We start from the raw sequence: 19,599 nt of genomic DNA, 5'->3' as shown, positions 1-19,599 counted from the left end.
GTGTTTTGTCACAACAGTGAAATCCACTCTTACGCTAAAACACAGACAGTGGCTACAGTGGTCACATATCCTGGTACTGTCCCCATTCCAGCATCCCTCAGACATATACAGCATTTACTTCCACAAAGTTAGGAGACAGTATTTTGTAGGACTGTGAGGAAGCAAATATCCAGCGGGAGAGAACAGCCCCTCCCTTTGCTTGCTGTCCAAATGGAAACAAGCGTGAGGATGTACATTTGGGGTGGCTGTAGCTCAGGAGGTAGAGCAGGTCACTTACTTATTGGAAGGTTGATGGCTGAGCCCCAGTCTGCATGTCAAACATCTTTGGGCAAGATATTAACACCAAGTTGGTCTGAGGCATGCACTGGAGTATGGATTTATGAATATTAGACAGAAAGCACTTGTTATAGAAAAAAAGTGCTTGTATGAATGCGTAAAGTGCTTTGACTGCTGCAGGAGAGCAGAAACACACTTTACTAGAATCAGATTATTTACTATTTTACACATTTGTTGACCATAAATTATACTTTATACTTCTTTGAAATCAACTTGAAGGATGCTGCCTGCATGGACGCATGTGTAGTTGGTGGTACATCAGACCGTGCCACTGTTTTTGTGCAGTCTTTGGGCCATCACTCAGTTGAGTTCAATTCAGTTTTATTTATGTAGCATCAAATCAAACAGTTGGCTCAAAGTTCTTTATAAAGCAAAGTAAGGACATTACAATATTGCAGAGAAAATTAAAGGGCAGAGGTGAGTGGTACTAGTGGAGAGTCTTGGGCTTACTTGAAAACATTTTAGGCGGGGAAGGGGTTGCCGTGGGAGCATTCCAGGGATGGTTGAGAGTGTGGGGAGGCTGGTCCAGGTTCCAAGGTGTCCAGGGAGGTTGAAGTACGGGCTGGAGGGCTGAGGAGAAGATGAATGTGTGGTCCTCGGGTTCTGGGCAGACGGGAGAACGGGACGGAAACAGAACCAGCACTGCTGGTGAGTACGACGGGTGATGAATCTGGAGAATACAGGAGACGGGGGACACATTAACCCACGATCCAGGCACACAGAGTCTGAGCACAGAGGAGGCCAAGTTTACCACGGGTGGTAGCAGGAAGAACTGGCGAGGAGTAGCAGGCAGTGCTGGCTTAAAAGCCCTCTAGATGGAGCCCCGGAAATTGGAAGCAGGTGATGAGCTGGCCAACTCCACCCCAGGGGACGGACAACAGGAGCCTGGACCACACCCGACCAGACACTCCCACAGCATATGACAATTTATTAAAACCTTCTTCACATTAAGTTCTTTCCTCTGTGACGCACTTTGAAATGTTGGCTTTGGAAAGATAAAAAGACTAACATATTTTAAAGGATCAAGTGGATGAGAAATATCACTGTGTATTTTTAACCCTGGTAATAATGTGTTAGATATTCATACATGTTTATATGACCTGTATGAAGGAACACTGTGGGAATGTTTCCTTCAACTCATCGTGTTTTCCATGGATGTCCACTGAGTGAGGAAAAGACGGAGCAGAAAATGTTCTGACTATTTGATTTCAGCCTTGGACTCAAATCTTAAACAATCTTAAATTGTCTCAGTGCAGATTATTCATTGTACATTAGTCTGATTTATCTCTCACTATAAGATGATAAGTTCATCTAAAGTACCTTACAATGTGTTAGTTTTCCTTTGTAGTTCAACTCTGATGGAGCAGCTGTGAGAGCTGCAGCTGGAAAATAAATTCCAAAGTAAACAAAAACAAGTCTTTACACGACTGAAATCCAGGTTTATGGATGAGTCAGTTTCTCAGAAGTCCCTGAGGGGAAGTTAGTTGTGTTCATTTCAGTTAATGTTTATCAAATATCAATCAAATATCAGCAAATCAACATTCCTTCAAGGTGTTTTATACTGAACCGTTAGAGAGAAAGTCCCACCTCTCACACTGTGAGCAAACATTTAGTAATGACAATAAAATCCCCCTTTAACAGCAAGAAGCCTCCAACAGCACAAGGCTGTGTGGTGAGGGATGTTGGCAGATAACAGTCTCTGCACTGTAAACACTGCTGTGACATTGTGTCTCTGTGTGCAGGTATATGGCCAGACTCAAGATGGCTTAGATTATAAATGTATATGGTGAACAGTTTGCTGCTCTCTGCATTTTTAAAATGCTGATGAGCTGATATTTTGTGTGTCTGTGCAGGCTGGGCCTACTGTATACCACAGCCTCAAGGGAGGATTGGCTTGCTGAGGCCGGGGTGGTTGCTGACCTACTAACAGACTGGTGAGTTGAGGACAACTGCTGTTCCCTCCCATTTACAATTTTATTGGTTGTCATATTTTTCCCACATCTGAGACAGATATTCAGACCTTGAATCTGTGTGTGTTACACTTACTGTAGGAGTGTGTAAACACATGGGAAGTGAAAAAAATGACTGAAAAATAAACTAAAACCATCACGGGAATCCCCGAGAGGCCAAGGCCTGTTCTATTGTTACTAAGGGAGGAGTCATGGTGACCTAATATCAGGTATAAAGAGACAGCCAGCGTCACATCAAGTCTGGTTGTAAAAGTCGGACATCAGAGAAGATTTGACTGAAAATCAATTTGTAGTTTGTTGTCCACCTTATTTGTACAATTTGAAAGAAGTGTTTAATTTTAGTAACGTTTCTCATGAGTTTGTGATCTCAAGAGTTTGATAATGTGAATACAACGCCAGCTTAAGCCTGACAAGGTGACAAAAACAAAACAAACTAAATAAAACTAATCTAAAAAAAAAAAACTTTTTTAATTTTGTTTCTCAGATTCATGCTAACTCCATCTTCCCTAGAGGTAAAATTTAAGGATGTTTGCAGCTGATGATCATGTTTGTACATGTCTAATGTAACTGGAAATCGAATTATTCAGTTCCCATAATTTGCCAACTGAACTCTGCTGCTGGCAACACCAGGTGAAAAACAAACTGCAGCACTGAATGATGAAAAACTGGAGTCTAGGATTTGCTTCTGTGGATCTTTATCATTTTAAACATGTTGAGCCCACATTTCACTATATGAAATGAAAAACAAAGTCCTGCCTGTGGACCATAACGTTATTATACCCATTAAAAGCTGATATAAAATATTGACTTTGACCCTTTTTTTAAACTACATTAATACAAAAGCACAAATCAGACACACTGAGTCTATATTTTCTTGTGGTTTATGTTTATTTGCAGTGTTTATATTGGTAAGGTTGTTCAAACTTGCTCTGATATTTTCACATTAAAGCCTTACAGCCATTCGCAAAGAGCTTTTAATATGAAAGACACGCAGTAGAAGAAGTATTTTTCTGTACAGTCTAAGGAAAGAACAGTGTTGAGTCTTTAGCTGTCCTGATGAATTAGCGGTGTAAATGTGAATTGTTTATTTATGGCCACTAGAGGGAGATGTTTGACTATCAAATAACCAATGACACTTCCACAGCACACTTAAAACAGTGAGGATTTGCACTTCCTGATAAGGTGACATAGTTTTATTTTAATTAACTGTGGATAAAAACTATTTTCACTTAAGTATGTTTTCATGATGGGATTAAATAAACACTGTGAGCGTCAGAGTGTTTGGGCTTTGTGACCAGGTTAAATGTAACACTGATCTGAGAAGTTTATTACTACTACTACTATTGTTATTATAATTATTGTTATGATTATGAATCAATAATTTGGGGTCATGGACTCTATTTAATTCTATTTTTCTTTCCTGTAATTCAGTAATTAATCTGTACTAAATAAAAGAGGGATTTTCTGTTTGGTATTGAGGCAAAGTCACTGGTTAAACCTCGTGCCGTCTGTCTTTTTATGTGTTTGTGGTGCTGCTCTCATTTTATTTCCTGTTGCTGTTTCAGGTCTCTGACTGTGTGCTGCTTTAAACTGAGTGCTAACAAATGAAATGAGGTCACTTGTTTTTAGGATTTTACGGACTGTTACTTTGGCTTTTGTCCAAATGTATTTACTGTGAAGTCATCCTGAGATGCTTTCAGGTCAGAAGAGAAATGAAACCTCTCCAGTTAGTGGCATTAATGTCATTTAAAATGTATAAATATAAATTTAAAGGCTGCCCCGCTGTGTGACCCGGTTTTAACAGTAGATGACAATAGACAATCAGCACGGCCACTTCAAGCTTCAGTGACAGGTTTAAGAGGAGGGGCTCTGTGCTGGGTCAGGAAATGTGCTTCATTATAATGTGCTCTCATTATACTTCATAAAAGTATGAAGTCTGAGTCACATGTTCATGAATTATTAGTTTATTATTAGTTTATCAGACAAAAACTAAAGTCTTTTGTTTTCATTTCAAAGTATAGAGACAGATACTATGAATGTTTCCCAGGGGGAGTAGCAATATTACTACTACTACTAATAATAATAATAATAATAGTAATAATAATAATAATAATAATAATAATAATAATAATAGTAATAATTGATAACAATAACAATAAACAGTCAATTAATGATTTTCTACTAGCAGCACTGTGTTTGTTCTCGTCTATATCATTTGATGAAAAACTGTTGTAATGTAATACAATGAAAAACTATCTATGGTTATACACCGATGTTCAAGTTAACTCCTTTTCAAACTGACTGTACTGACTGCAGCACCGCGTGTTTCGGTTAGCCACAACCAAATCGGAACTGTTCACATTTGTCACTTGACAACTCAATGAAACCCACAGAACCACGTGAGAAACACACAAGAGAACAAAAGTTTAATAAGAAATCAGATCGCTGCCATGAGAACACGAGCTGGATCCAACAAACAAGAATGGAAATAACAGTAAAGTTACTGACAACATAAGATATATTAAAATATTTATATTAATATCGCTGATGTTGAAGTTTGCATGTTCTCCTTGCGTTTGTGTGGGTCTCTGCAGGTACTTTGGCTTCCTCCCACAGCCCAACAACATGCAGTTAGTGGGGTTAAGTTAGTTGATGATTCTAAATTCTCTCTCTGTGTTAGCCCTGCAAGAACGGGGACCTGCTGAAGGTGTACCCTGAGTCTTGTCCTACGGCAGCTGGGATAGGCTCCAGTCCCACTGCAACCCTGAATTTGTAAGTGGAGGAGGATGTAATAAGTGAAATAAAAGACACAAAACATCAAAAAGAAATCTTTTCAACATATGGATGTGTCTGTGGAGGTGCTGGGGGACCAGTTAGAGACCAGCAGCTGGACATCAATGGTTGGACTGGTGGACTACTTCAGTGAAGAGTAGACGACATCTGGCTCTGGTTTACAGTCTGAACACAAACACACACAGTTATGACAAACAAACAAACAAAACAACAGGAAACATGATTACAAGCTTTGTAGTTCAATCAAGCCCTCCAGTCTCCACCTCTCTGCATCACACACAGTCCCAGTTCAGACTTCAAAGGGAACCAGCTCAGACACAGCCAGCTTCTTCTTTCTCACTCCACCCTAAGATTAACAGGCTGAGCAGATCACAAACAGCAGCACTAAAAAAAGAAAATGAAAAAACAAGTCTTCGCCGCCATTTTATGCGCTACCCAGAGTCAAGGATTTTCTTTTTGACCAGCCAATTAAAGTGAATTATACTTATCTATTCTTATCATTGCATTAGCTTAATCTAAGCATTCGGTTAGATGAAGTGACAGGTTGCATAAACCGCAGCAGATGTTTAGAGCTCTCTTCTCAAAGCATCTGTACTGTAAAACAACAAATGACCAGAAAGAGCTGGGGGGTATTTTTGTGAAAAGGAAGGTGGGCGACCACAAAGCTGCCATCTTCTTTCAATGCAGACTGATGCACTTCACCACAAAGCACAAAGCAAGCAGGTTCTCACTGCATGAACACTGCTATTGGCTAAACCAGAGCGCACAGCAGAGACAATTCTCACCAGCTTCAGACTAACTGGGGTAAACAGGAAGTAGCTACTGTGGTTTTACATGCAGAACTTTAAAAATGTTCACAAAAAAAGGTTGATTCATTCTATTAAAGGACAGTTTCAGAGGCTCGGTGCACTCAGTTAAGGATCTCTAGACTTTTCCGTTCATGTCTTCATACGTCTCATAGTGACAGCTCCAGGATTATAGTGAAAAAACCTTTGAAACTCGTCATCATTTCCTCATCATCATCCAAATCACCAAATGTTAGCATACTGAGAAGATGGTGAACATGATGAACGTTAAACCTACTGCTAACCTTCTAACGCTAGTAGTTAGCTTCAAGCAAAGTCCCATTTCCTGGGTATTTAAACTGACCTAATACAGGAGGAACTGACTGAAACCAGTGCTGCCAGATTTAATTTCCCAGATTAAATCATCTTTGATAATGGTCCAATGTCAACTAAACACTCCGTGAATGCAGAACATCATACCAGCAGTCAGACTTGGTGATGCTAGTGTGGCGGTCTGGGACTGCTTTGCTGCTTAATTGGTGGAACAATGAATTATCCTCTATCAGAACATTTTGCAGGAGAAAACCATCAGTTGATGTCCTGAAGCTCGAGCACACTTGGATTGTGGAGCATGACAATGATTCAAACTCGCAGCAGCAATTCCATCTCTCAATAGACAAAATAAAGAAAGATATTATGGGGTGGCATAGTCATAATTTATTTTAATTATATTTAGGATGCTTTGGCATAATGTTAGAGACCATACATACTGGTAAACCCTGCAGTGTGGCTGAAATTAAAAATATATATTCAGCATTTTTTCACAGGGCCAGTTAGGCTTGGATGGCTTTTTTCCTGTATAATAAATGAACTCATGATTTTAAAAATGTTTGGTTTTTAGCCTTTTATCAGTATTGGTTTCATTTAAATGAGTATGGTAGAACTGTGTAGTGTTTTGCAAATAAGCAAACAGCTTTAAACTCAGTGCAGCTCATCAGTCTCATGGTCTGTATCAGAAAAATGTTAAACTCAATCTTCCCAATCAAATAACATTTAATGATCATAATCAGCAAGATGAATGTATGTGGTCAACCTGTCAAGATGTCAAAAGCATTAACTTTATCAAAGATAATTTCAGAATTTAAGTGTACAATATGGGTGGTGATTTGCAATGAAGGGGGAAATTATACAGTGAGGAGTTTTTATAAGTAACTTTTAATGAGTAATCCTCCATTTTTCTTTATGACTACACAATCTAATTAAACATAATTGTAAAATGTCAAAAAAAACCAAAACCCAAACAATTCTCTGTTAGTGAGATCAAATGTTCAAATTACTGTGACTGAAAGCAGACATGTTAGCCGCAACCAAACCAGAACAAGTCAAATTTTGCATCTGACATTTTGGTGAATTCCACCACGTGATCACGTAACCACGTGAGAAACACACATAAAACAAACGTATATTTGTTGTGCAAAGAAACAAAATCACTGCTGAGGAAACATGAGTCAACAGGCATAAATACAAAGAAGAGTGATGGTACTGGGAACATAAACACAGAGGTGGGACCAAGTCATTGTTTTGCAAGTCTCAAGTAAGTCTCAAGTCTTTATCCTCAAGTCACAAGTCAAGTCTCAAGTAATGTCAGGCAAGTCAGAGTCGAGTCTCAAGTCACTGGTGTAAAAGTCCGAGTCAAGTCACAAGTCTGAAATTTTGAATTTCAAGTCCTTTCGAGTCTTTAAAAAAAACGAAAAAAGAATGTTGCAGTTATGCTAAATGTAAATATTAGACCATGTAATTTTTAAATCTGTGTTTTTCTCAACACATACAAAATAGTGAACTTAGAAAATATACACAAATTGTGAAATTGCACCTCTTTAAAATGCAGCTCAATTAAACCTAGCTCCAAGAATAATTTTCACCGACAGTTCTGAGATAAGCTGCATGTTATTCTTGGATGTAGGACCGGCTTTAAAATCGCATGACAAAAATATCATACATATTAAAAAAAACTGCATCACCAACGTAGCCTGGACAACATTTGCTAGTTAGATGAAGTCAGCTATCTCATCGTAGCATATTTATATGCATATTTATAATCATACGGTTCTTGGAGTGAGTGCACACACTCATGAAGTTTAGTAACTTCAGGTCACTGCAACAAGCCCAGGTACAGTTTACCGACGGATGGGTGCAGGACCTTGAAATGCACCGTGTAGAACGAAAGACCATCGTACGTATCATAAGTTTACCAGTCTCACAAATTGTCTTCATAAATACACATTCCTTAACCGTTTATTAATAGGACCTTTGAGCTCAACGGTAATTAATTAGTAGTGGAAATAATTTCTGGTACGCGTTACAGAAATGTAGCAGTGACAATAATACTGTATGCTGTAATCGTACTGGGCAATTAGTGATACAAAAAACAACTGTTTTACCCTGTGAATAAAAGTATATGTTTTTGTCAATGTACCATGGTAATAACAGAAGCGAAACACAATATTGTGTCAGGACAATTCACTATTTAAAAACACTGACCTTCGTGTAAATGCTTGGAGCAGACTAACCTGTGAGCTGGAGTGTTCTGGGACGTTATATTTGGTCTTTGAATGGCTGCGATCCAGGCCATCCGTCGCCTCTTTGTTACTTCGGAAACATGGCTCGAACAATTTCTCTTAAACGTCGTAATCCGATAACAACCGATTTCTTTACCCGTCGGCTTCCCGTGGCTGTCATGTGACCGGCTATTGCAGTTAATAATACAACAGCTTCTTGCCATTTTTTGTGTTTCTTTTTATCGCTGTATAACTGATTTCAATTAAAAGCCTGCATGCGCTAGTACCACTTGCCACGAGTTCCCAGAATCCTTTGTGGTTCTACCCCAGAATGACATCACATTTTCAATCTCTATATGCATGTTACATTTTATATTTGGGGTGAAATATCAAGTCTTTTCAAGTAAACCGGTTCAAGTCCAATTCAAGTCCCAGGTCATTGGTGTAAAAGTCTAAGTCAAGTCACAAGTCTTACAACATTTTTTCAAGTCAAGTCTAAAGTCATAAAATTAATGACTCGAGTCTGACTCGAGTCCAAGTCATGTGACTCGAGTCCACACCTCTGCATAAACACATTTCCACAGTATGTCCCTGCTCTTAAAGCCAGATTAATCAGGGATTGGACTGGCAGGACCTCTGGCCCTGATGTGAGTGATAGACCCAGCAGAGGGCAGGTCCACATGTTTCGTTCAGACTATGTGTTACTGGGCCCTATGGGTTAAGCTCCAGTTCCCCCATGAGCACCTTTCTCCTTGGCTGCTTCCAGAGTAGGATTGAACCCAAGGGGTGTTTTGTTGTTGGACCACAGTCTCTCCACTCAGGTAAAAGAGGACCAGAGCTGTCAAGTGATCACTACCTGATGCTAAGTTGGACCAGGTAGTGGGGAGGATGCTGGACAAACCAGGCACACCCAAATCTCTGGTAAGTATTGGTTGTGTCTGACAGATGGCCCAATTCACGAGATCTTTAATTCCTCGTGAATTCCAACTGGAATCTGTCATGGCTGCACTTCACCACTGATTCTGTTCCTAACATTTATGGATACAATTTCTGGGTGAAGCTAAGAGGTGGAGTGTTTCTGCTTTGGTGGCCTTGGTATGACCTTTCTATTATGATGTGGTTCTTCTGGCCTCATCTGTTGGTAACCTCCAGTGTGCATTAGAGGGATTTGCAGCTCAGTATGAAGTAGCTGTGTTGAGAATCAGCAACTCCAAATTTGACACGAGCACCTTAATTGTCTTCTGTGGTCTTTCAGGTCTTTTGGTGCTGTTGGGCTGGTCGATGCAGTCCTTCTTTTTAAAAGTGCACTGGACTGTTGATCAGGCCATTTGGTCATAATAGTATTTTTTTGTTTGTATTTTTATGTTATGTCCATGATAGTCTTACATTAGTTTTTTTAGACCATGATGAGCATTGCTGTCTTTAGAGTTCAAATTCAGACTGAATTCACTTTGAAGCGACTTTAGATCTTTTATCATCTTAATTTATTGCCTTAAATTGTATAAATGAATAGCGTTGTATAAGTACAAGTTCAAAGATGCAGAGCAGCTTTACCTTTTTTCCTCTTTGGTCTGAAGGCTATTTGTCCGTAATTGATGTCTTCTGTTCTCACTCCTGAGTACACTGCAGCAGGATCGCTCTCTGCATAGTAAAGTACATATAAATTTCTGTAAGTAGAGCAGCTGCAATAGTACTGTTATATTATTGCAGCATACTGTATGCTTTACCACTTCTGATTACCACAATTTGTTATTTGTGTATTACTCAAAGTGTACTGACACACTGAGGTTGTACATAAATGCCACTGGCACTGTTCAGACTCTGCCAGTTCATCACAGACGGTCCTGCGCTGGGTTATTGAGTATCTATGTGTATCAAATAATGCTAAAACATTTTATAATATATTATATTATACTATAATGTAATTATTTTGTAGTGTGCTATGGTTGATCGACCCTGCCTGATATGAACATGTTCTGCTCTTCTAAACATGATCACTAAAAAAACAACAACAAAAAAACAAGCCTCTGTCTAATCTTAGATACAACACAGAGCTGAGGGATTATTTATTTTAGAAGTGTCAGTTAAATTTAATAACTGCAACAATTTTTCACAGTTATCTCATCTGAATACCTCTTCAAAGAAACACAGAATGACCACATTGAACTGGGTGGGTGTTTTGTGAAAAAGGAAGGTTAAATACCACAATGATATTATTTTCTTTTTTTTTTTAGCACAGACTGATGCAAGTCACCACAAGGCAGAAAAGCAACAGCTTCTCACCTATCACTATTATTAGCCAAACCAGAACACACAGCAATGAGAATTTTATCAGCTTCACACCAGCTAAAGTCAATAACAGGAAGAAGCTGTTGTGGTTTTAAATGTAGGACTAGGTTAGAAAGTAATTCTTTGCTTTAATGGAGAGTTTGAATGTCTCATAGTTACAGTAACATAATCAACAAAAGTCTGTGTTCACCAAACCTAGGTAGCGAACTTATCTAGGCGTCATCTGAGATGCTTTGGCACATAAGCCTCAGTTATGATTCTACCCAATGTTCTATCGACCAGATGTGGCCCAAAACACAAGTGCCTGAGTTGAAGGAGTCACACTCTACCTGAGTAAAGAGAGTCAATTGAGACCTAACATGACACTAAGAATGATGAGTTACATGTGCTATGCTCATTCATCACATACACTGTCGTCGGTTTTGACTCACACACTGTCCTGGTGCCACAGCAAAGATCTAATTTTCATTATTTTATGTTTGTTTTGGAAACCATAATTCAGCTGTTTTAGAAAAAAAGATGTACGATTTTGACGTAAGGTTTGGGTAAGGTAAGGTTACCCATAAAAACTGAAAAATAATTTCAGTATTATGTAAAAGGACTTTGTTTCAGGGAACACAAAACGGATTAACAATTAAAAGCTGTTCTGCAGCAATGGAGATTGATCAAGCCTTGAAAGCTGGTGCTACTAATTCCTACATTGGATTTCTCAGGATGACCCCTCTATTTAGCCTTTCCAGGAGTCATGCGGTACATGGGACACTGGGTAGGATTCTAGACGCACCGAGCACACAGAAATGAGCAGGGAGGAAGACAGCCTAAAACACCTAAACAGCATCCTTTGTTGAACTCAGGGGGCCTCTGTGAGCTGGGGGAACCTAACGGTGTCAACAACAAGGTTATTGGGAACCAGGAGTAAGTAATTGTGTTTTTATGTTTGTGCTCCAACATAAAAGAAGTGCTGGAACAGATTATGGTACCATACATGCATCAGCTGAACAGTATTGTGCTGCAGAAAGTAGTGTGTTGCTACGAAAATGGCAAGAAAAAGCAAATAACAACAGAAGTGAGACAGACCATCATACACTCTGGTATGTGTCTAGTTGGTCAGTGGTTCATCCTACAGCAAGATAATGACCCAACACATTAGTGCAAGCTATGCCAGCACTACCTCAGGAAAAAAGAAGAAGATGGTAGGCTTGAAAACATGGAGTGGCCAGCACAGTCTCCAGACTGAAACCCATTCAAGCTGGTTTGGGATGAACTGGACAGAAGAGTGAAAGCAACACAGCCTAAGTGAAACATTTATGGGAACTTCTGCAACACATAAGGGAAGAACTTTCTCAAGAATATTTGATTTCTGTTGTAGAGAGAATGACATGCGTGTGCCCAGCTGTTATATCTGCGAAAGGCGGCTACTTTGATGAGTCAGAAGTTTAGAATATAAATTCTATAATTTCTTGTTTAATTCCAGTTGTCTTTTTGTACAATGCTTTCATTTCATTTTAGAGTGCAATGAGACATTAACGTGGAGAATTTTCAATAAATCTGGAAAAACTGGATTGTTTGTTTGACCTGTAGTGTATATACATGGCAAAACTAACTGTGTGTGCATGTGTGCACGTAATTTCAGTTCCTTGTGCTGACAGGAAATTTGGCTAGTGAAATATAACTTCCAGGATCCTGGTGACAGATTCTGACTTTCTACAGCAGCCAATACGAAGACAAGCAAAACTTTCCAAATGTATTCATAAGCTGGTGTTAATCAATATGTGAGCAGACTAGGATGGTGGATATTATGAACATTAAATAAATAAACATTACACCAAGCTTGGAGCATTCTGATTTTACAATTTAGAGAACTGGCTATGATGGAGAAAATGAAGATCAGCTGTACCTGACTTTTTTTTCTTGTCTTTGATGATGATTTGCCCATAAGTGACGTATTCTTTTCTCACTGCAGGAGAGACTGCAGCTGGATCACTCTCTGCACAATGAAACACACACACAGAGGACGTCAGTGCAGGCAGTACAAGTGATAGCAGAGCTGATTGAAACTGCTGCTCTAGCAGAACTCTTTATGCACACACACAAAAATACAAACAACAGCAACAACAAAACAGTTACAACACTGCAAAAGTCTTGAATCACCCGTCATTTTTTCATATTTTACTGCAGATGAGTCAGACTTTCATGTAATGTTTTCAAGTGCTATTGAACAATGTTTCTCCAGACTTTTTTAAGGTCTTTCAAAGTTTTTCTTTGGGCAATGGCTGCTATTTTTCCACATCCTTTTCAATCCACTCCTTGTAGCTGACCATTTCCAGAATATATATTTTTAATTCAAGTATAAAAAGGCACCTAACTGCATAACTCAAATGATGAACTACTGTTGTGTGGCTCTTCAGTTGGTGGTTGCCAAGAAACAATTCATACTTCTCTCCTGAACTCTTACATATGTATGTAGGAGTTCAGAAGCACAAAAGATTGTCTACAGCCATCTGTAGCTCATGCTGGGGTCTCTTTCATTTTTCAGGCTGCATTTTAACCTTTGGTGTTCGAGATCTTGTCCAAACTGATTGAAATATGAACACAGAAAAGTACACAATGTTATATCATATGGGAAGTGTCTGGTTCGTAACATTTTTTTACTATGGCGGTGATCTCAAACACACTGAAAATGCAGTAAAAGCATGTCTAGATAGAAAAACACATAACAGAACAAGATCAGTCACAAATTAGCCTCCCCAGAGCTTGGATCTCAACATTATTCAATTCAATTCAATTCAATTTTATTTATATAGCGCCAAATCACAACAAAAGTCGCCTCAAGGCGCTTCATAGATACAGAGAAAAACCCAACAATCATATGACCCCCTATGAGCAAGCACTTTGGCGACAGTGGGAAGGAAAAACTCCCTTTTAACAGGAAGAAACCTCCGGCAGAACCAGGCTCAGGGAGGGGCGGCCATCTGCTGCGACCGGTTGGGGTGAGAGAAGGAAGACAGGATAAAGACATGCTGTGGAAGAGAGACAGAGGTTAATAACAGATATGATTCAATGCAGAGAGGTCTATTAATACATAGTGAGTGAGAAAGGTGACTGGAAAGGAAAAACTCAATGCATCATGGGAATCCCCCGGCAGCCTACATCTATTGCAGCATAACAAAGGGAGGATTCAGGGTCACCTGGTCCAGCCCTAACTATATGCTTTAGAAAAAAGGAAAGTTTTAAGCCTAATCTTAAAAGTAGAGATTGTGTCTGTCTCCCGAATCCAAACTGGAAGCTGGTTCCACAGAAGAGGGGCCTGAAAACTGAAGGCTCTGCCTCCCATTCTACTTTTAAATACTCTAGGAACAACAAGTAGGCCTGCAGAGCGAGAGCGGAGCGCTCTAATAGGGTGATATGGTACTACAAGGTCATTAAGATAAGATGGGGCCTGATTATTTAAGACCTTGTATGTGAGGAGCAGGATTTTGAATTCAATTCTGGATTTAACAGGAAGCCAATGAAGGGAAGCCAAAACAGGAGAAATATGCTCTCTCTTTCTAGTCCCTGTCAGGACTCTTGCTGCAGCATTTTGGATTAGCTGAAGGCTTTTCAGTGAGTTTTTTGGACATCCTGATAATAATGAATTACAGTAGTCCAGCCTGGAAGTAATAAATGCATGAACTAGTTTTTCAGCGTCACTCTGAGACAGGATATTTCTAATTTTAGAGATGTTGCGCAAATGGAAGAAAGCAGTCTTACATATTTGTTTAATATGTGCGTTGAAGGACATGTCCTGGTCAAAAATGACTCCAAGGTTCCTCACCGCGTTACTGGAGGCCAAGGTAATGCCATCCAGAGTAAGAATCTGATTAGATACCATATTTCTAAGATTTTCAGGGCCGAGTACAATAACCTCAGTTTTATCTGAATTAAGAAGCAGAAAGTTAGCGGCCATCCAGGTCTTTATGTCTTTAAGACATTCCTGCAGTTTAACTAATTGGTGTGTGTTATCTGGCTTCATGGACAGATAGAGCTGGGTGTCATCTGCATAGCAGTGAAAATGTATGCTATGTCTTCTAATGATACTGCCTAAGGGAAGCATGTATAATGTAAACAGAATTGGTCCTAGCACTGAACCCTGTGGAACTCCATAATTAACCTCAGTGTGTGAAGAGGACTCTCCATTTACATGCACGAATTGGAGTCTATTAGATAGATATGATACAAACCACTGCAGCGCAGTACTTGTAATACCTACAGCATGTTCTAATCGCTCTAATAGGATATTATGATCAACAGTATCGAACGCTGCACTGAGGTCTAGCAGGACAAGCACAGAGATGAGTCCACTGTCAGAGGCCATAAGAAGATCATTTGTAACCTTCACTAAAGCTGTTTCTGTGCTGTGCTGAGCTCTGAAACCTGACTGAAACTCTTCAAATAAACCATTCCTCTGCAGATGATCTGTTAGCTGTTTGACAACTACTCTTTCAAGGATTTTTGATATGAAAGGAAGGTTGGAGATTGGCCTATAATTAGCTAAGACTGCTGGGTCTAGAGATGGCTTTTTGAGTAAAGGTTTAACTACAGCCAGCTTGAAGGCCTGTGGTACATAGCCGATTATTAGAGATAGGTTGATCATATTTAAGATCGAAGAATTAATTAATGGCAGGACTTCTTTGAGCAGTTTTGTAGGAATGGGGTCTAAAAGACACGTTGATGGTTTGGAGGAAGTAATTATTGAAGTTAACTCAGAAAGATCAATTAGAGAAAAAGAGTCTAACTTAATATCAATGGTACTAAGAGTAGCTGTAGATAATATTACATCTGTGGGATGATTATTGGTAATTTTTTCTCTAATGATAAAAATTTTATTTGTGAAGAAGTTCATGAAGTCATTACTAGTTAACGTTAAAGGGATGGTTGGCTCAAAAGAGCTCTGACTTTTTGTCAGCCTGGCTACAGTGCTGAAGAGAAACCTAGGGTTGTTCTTATTTTCTTCAATCAGTGATGAATAGTAAGATGTTCTGGCTTTGCGGAGGGCTTTCTTATAAAGCAGCAAACTATTTCTCCAGGCTAAATGATGATCCTCTAGATTTGTGACACGCCATTTCCTCTCCAGATTACGAGTCATCTGCTTTAGGGTACGTGTTTCAGAATTATACCACGGAGTCAGGTACTTCTGATTTGAGGCCTTAGTTTTCACAGGAGCTACAGTATCCAGAGTCGTACGTAGTGAGGAGGTGAAATTATTAACAAGATAATCGACCTCTGTTGGGGTAGCGTTCAGATAGCTGCTTTGCTCTGTGTTGGTACAGGGCATTGGAGATGATAACAGTGGGTGGATTATATTCTTAAACTTAGTTACAGTGCTTTCAGAAAGACATCTACTTTGATAAAGTCTACTCTTCACCGCTGTGTAATCAATTATTGTAAAAGTAAATGTTATCAGGAAATGATCAGACAGGAGAGGGTTTTCAGGAAACACTGTTAAATGTTCAGGTTCGATGCCATATGTTAAAACAAGATCTAGAGTGTGATTAAAGTGGTGGGTGGGTTCTTTTACATTTTGAGAGAAACCAATTGAGTCTAATAACAGATTAAATGCCATGTTGAGGCTGTCATTTTTAGCATCTACATGGATGTTAAAAATCACCCACAATAATTATTTTATCTGAGCTCAGAACTAAATTAGATATAAAGTCTGAGAAATCAGACAGAAACTCTGTGTAAGGCCCAGGTGGACGATAGATGATAACAAGTAAGACTGGTTTCTGAGTTTCACAGCTGGGGTGGACAATGTTAAGCATCAGGCTTTCAAATGAATTAAAAGTCTGTCTTGGTCTTTCATTAATTAATAGGCTGGTGTGAAAAATTGCTGCCACACCGCCCCCTCGGCCTGTGCTTCGAGATTTCTGGTAGTTAGAATGGCTCGGGGGTGTTGATTCATTTAAACTAACATAATCATCCTGCTGCAACCAGGTTTCTGTAAGGCAGAGTAAATCAATTTGTTGATCAATTATTAAGTCATGTACTAACAGAGACTTGGAGGAGAGAGACCTAATATTTAATAATCCACATTTCACTGTTTTACTCTTTAGTTAGGATGTGGATACTGTATTGTTCTTTCTTTGTGATTGTTTATGTTTAAGTTGTTTGTTGCTGGTTTTTAGTTTGTTTTTTGTCTTTTTGGAAGCTGACACAGTCTCTATGGAGATGGGTTTTTGGGGGGGTAGCAGGAGGAGAGAAGCTGCAGAGAAGCGTGTAAGACTGCAACTCTGCTTCCTGGTCCCAACTCTGGATAGTCATATTTTGGGGGGTTTAATAAATTTGTCCATATTTCTAGAAATGAGAGCTGCTCCATCCAAAGTGGGATGGATGCCGTCTCTCCTAACAAGACCAGGTTTCCTCCAGAAGGTTTGCCAATTATCTATGAAGCCCACATAGTTTCTGGGACACCACTCAGACAGCCAGCAATTTAAGGAGAACATGCGGCTAAACATGTCACTCCTGGTCTGATTGGGGAGGGGACCAGAGAAAACTACAGAGTCCGACATTGTTTTGGCAAAGTTGCACACCGATTCAATATTGATTTTAGTGACCTCCGATTGGCGTAACCGGGTGTCATTACTGCCGACGTGAATTATGATTTTACTGAATTTACGTTTACCCTTAGCCAGCAGTTTTAAATTTCCTTCAATGTCGCCTGCTCTGGCCCCTGGAAGACAATTGACTATGGTTGCCGGTGTCTCTAGCTTCACATGTCTGAGAACAGAATCGCCAATTACCAGAGTTTGACCCCCGGCGGGTGTGTCGCCGAGTGGGGAAAAACGGTTAGACACATGAACGGGTTGGTGGTGTACCTGGGGCTTCTGTTTAGGACTATGCTTCCTCCTCACCGTGACCCAGCCGCCCTGATTCCCCAGCTGCTTGGGACCTGCCGGGGAACAGCTAGCGGGGCCTACGCTATTTTCGGCTGCACCAGCTACAGGGGCCTGGCTAGCTGCGGGTGAATGAAGGGTGCGAAGCCGAGTCTCCAATTCAGTAATCCTGGCCTCCAGCGCTGCAAATATGCTACATTTGTTACAGATATCATTACTGCTAAAGGAGGCCGAGGAGTAACTAAACATCTGACACAATGAGCAAGAAAGTGCAGGAGGGACAGGTGAAGTAGCCATGGTGCTAATGAGTCGGCTACGAGCTAAGCTAAGCTAGCGAAACAGTACAGAGACAGTGAGTGAATACTTTGGCTATAAATTAGGTAGTGAGTACACAGAAAGTGTGCTTCGGATGAAGCACGTGAAGATTATACTATGAAAGAAGAATGTATTTAAAAGTTGTTAATTAAATTGCTAAGCAAATAAGCTACTCAGAAACACCACTGTGTTTGAGCAGGAACAGGAAGTGATACTCTACCACAGAGCGAGCGAACACCAAGTGACAGCGCCACCAAGCTTGAGAGCTCTCTATGAGCACACTGTCGCGCTGAGCAGTGTGGGATACATCCTGACAGAGGACAGAATAAAAGGTAGGAGCACCCAAAGAAGACCTTTGGATGTCCTTCAAGAAGCCAGGATAGCTATTCTTGAAGACTATTAAAATAAATTACAAGAAAGTTTTCTCCATACAGGTGACCCAGGTGTTTTTTTTTTTTTTTGTTGTTTGGTTTTGTTTTGTTTTCTTCCCCCCCCTTCTCACCGTCTCTTCTCCCCTTTGGTTTTCTTTCTTTCGCTCCCTCTCTTTCTTTCATTCTTTCCCCCTGTCCTATCCCACAGTCATGTCTGTCCCGTTTGTAGCAACTGAAAATAAAATAAATTATAATTATAATAACGGTCAATCAAATGGACCAATATGGCAAGGCCATGATGATCCACTTGGTAAAATAAATCTGCTTGGCATCTTTCTTGGCCTTAAGACAACAATTCTGATGGCTAAAGATCCAAACGGGACACAAAAAAAAAAAAAAGAAAGAAATTACAAGAAAGTTTGACTGAGAGATTCCAGGCTGTGATGAAGAATAAAGTTGGTCACACTAAAAATGGACTTTCAAGATCACTAGAATTGTACAAACTCGTTTTTTCCCTATAAACTGTACTTATGATTATACATACAGTGGGGCAAAAAAGTATTTAGTCAGCCACCGATTGTGCAAGTTCCCCCACCTAAAATGATGACAGAGGTCAGTAATTTGCACCAGAGGTACACTTCAACTGTGAGAGACAGAATGTGAAAAACAAATCCATGAATCCACATGGTAGGATTTGTAAAGAATTTATTCGTAAATCAGGGTGGAAAATAAGTATTTGGTCAATAACAAAAATACAACTCAATACTTTGTAACATAACCTTTGTTGGCAATAACAGAGGTCAAACGTTTACTATAGGTCTTTACCAGGTTTGCACACACAGTAGCTGGTATTTTGGCCCATTCCTCCATGCAGATCTTCTCGAGAGCAGTGATGTTTTGGGGCTGTCGCCGAGCAACACGGACTTTCAACTCCCGCCACAGATTTTCTATGGGGTTGAGGTCTGGAGACTGGCTAGGCCACTCCAGGACTTTCAAATGCTTCTTACGGAGCCACTTTGTTGCCCGGGCGGTGTGTTTTGGATCATTGTCATGTTGGAAGACCCAGCCTCGTTTCATCTTCAAAGTTCTCACTGATGGAAGGAGGTTTTGGCTCAAAATCTCACGATACATGGCCCCATTCATTCTGTCCTTAACACGGATCAGTCGTCCTGTCCCCTTGGCAGAAAAACAGCCCCATAGCATGATGTTTCCACCCCCATGCTTCACAGTAGGTATGGTGTTCTTGGGATGCAACTCAGTATTCTTCTTCCTCCAAACACGACGAGTTGAGTTTATACCAAAAAGTTCTA

General features: G+C 39.9%; 1 long non-coding RNA gene across 2 annotated transcripts; it reads right to left on the bottom strand.

Moving 5' to 3' along the window:
- Positions 1-4,848: 4,848 nt before the first annotated feature.
- On the bottom strand, positions 4,849-18,158 carry LOC113018488 (uncharacterized). Of its 2 annotated transcripts, XR_003271802.1 has the most exons (5): positions 18,139-18,158; positions 13,098-13,306; positions 12,629-12,718; positions 9,997-10,083; positions 4,849-5,264 (listed from the first exon to the last, which is right to left on the bottom strand). It is a non-coding gene; the product is annotated as an uncharacterized LOC113018488 (long non-coding RNA). The 2 variants fall into 2 exon arrangements; XR_003271801.1 differs by lacking the exon at positions 18,139-18,158 and having other exon boundaries at positions 13,098-13,536.
- Positions 18,159-19,599: the final 1,441 nt, after the last annotated feature.

This window comes from Astatotilapia calliptera, unplaced genomic scaffold (genome assembly GCF_900246225.1).
Source record: "Astatotilapia calliptera unplaced genomic scaffold, fAstCal1.2 U_scaffold_9, whole genome shotgun sequence".
Classification (NCBI taxonomy): domain Eukaryota; kingdom Metazoa; phylum Chordata; class Actinopteri; order Cichliformes; family Cichlidae; genus Astatotilapia; species Astatotilapia calliptera.
The sequence above is the reverse complement of the archived record's forward strand: the minus strand, read 5'-3'. Positions and strand labels throughout refer to the sequence as shown.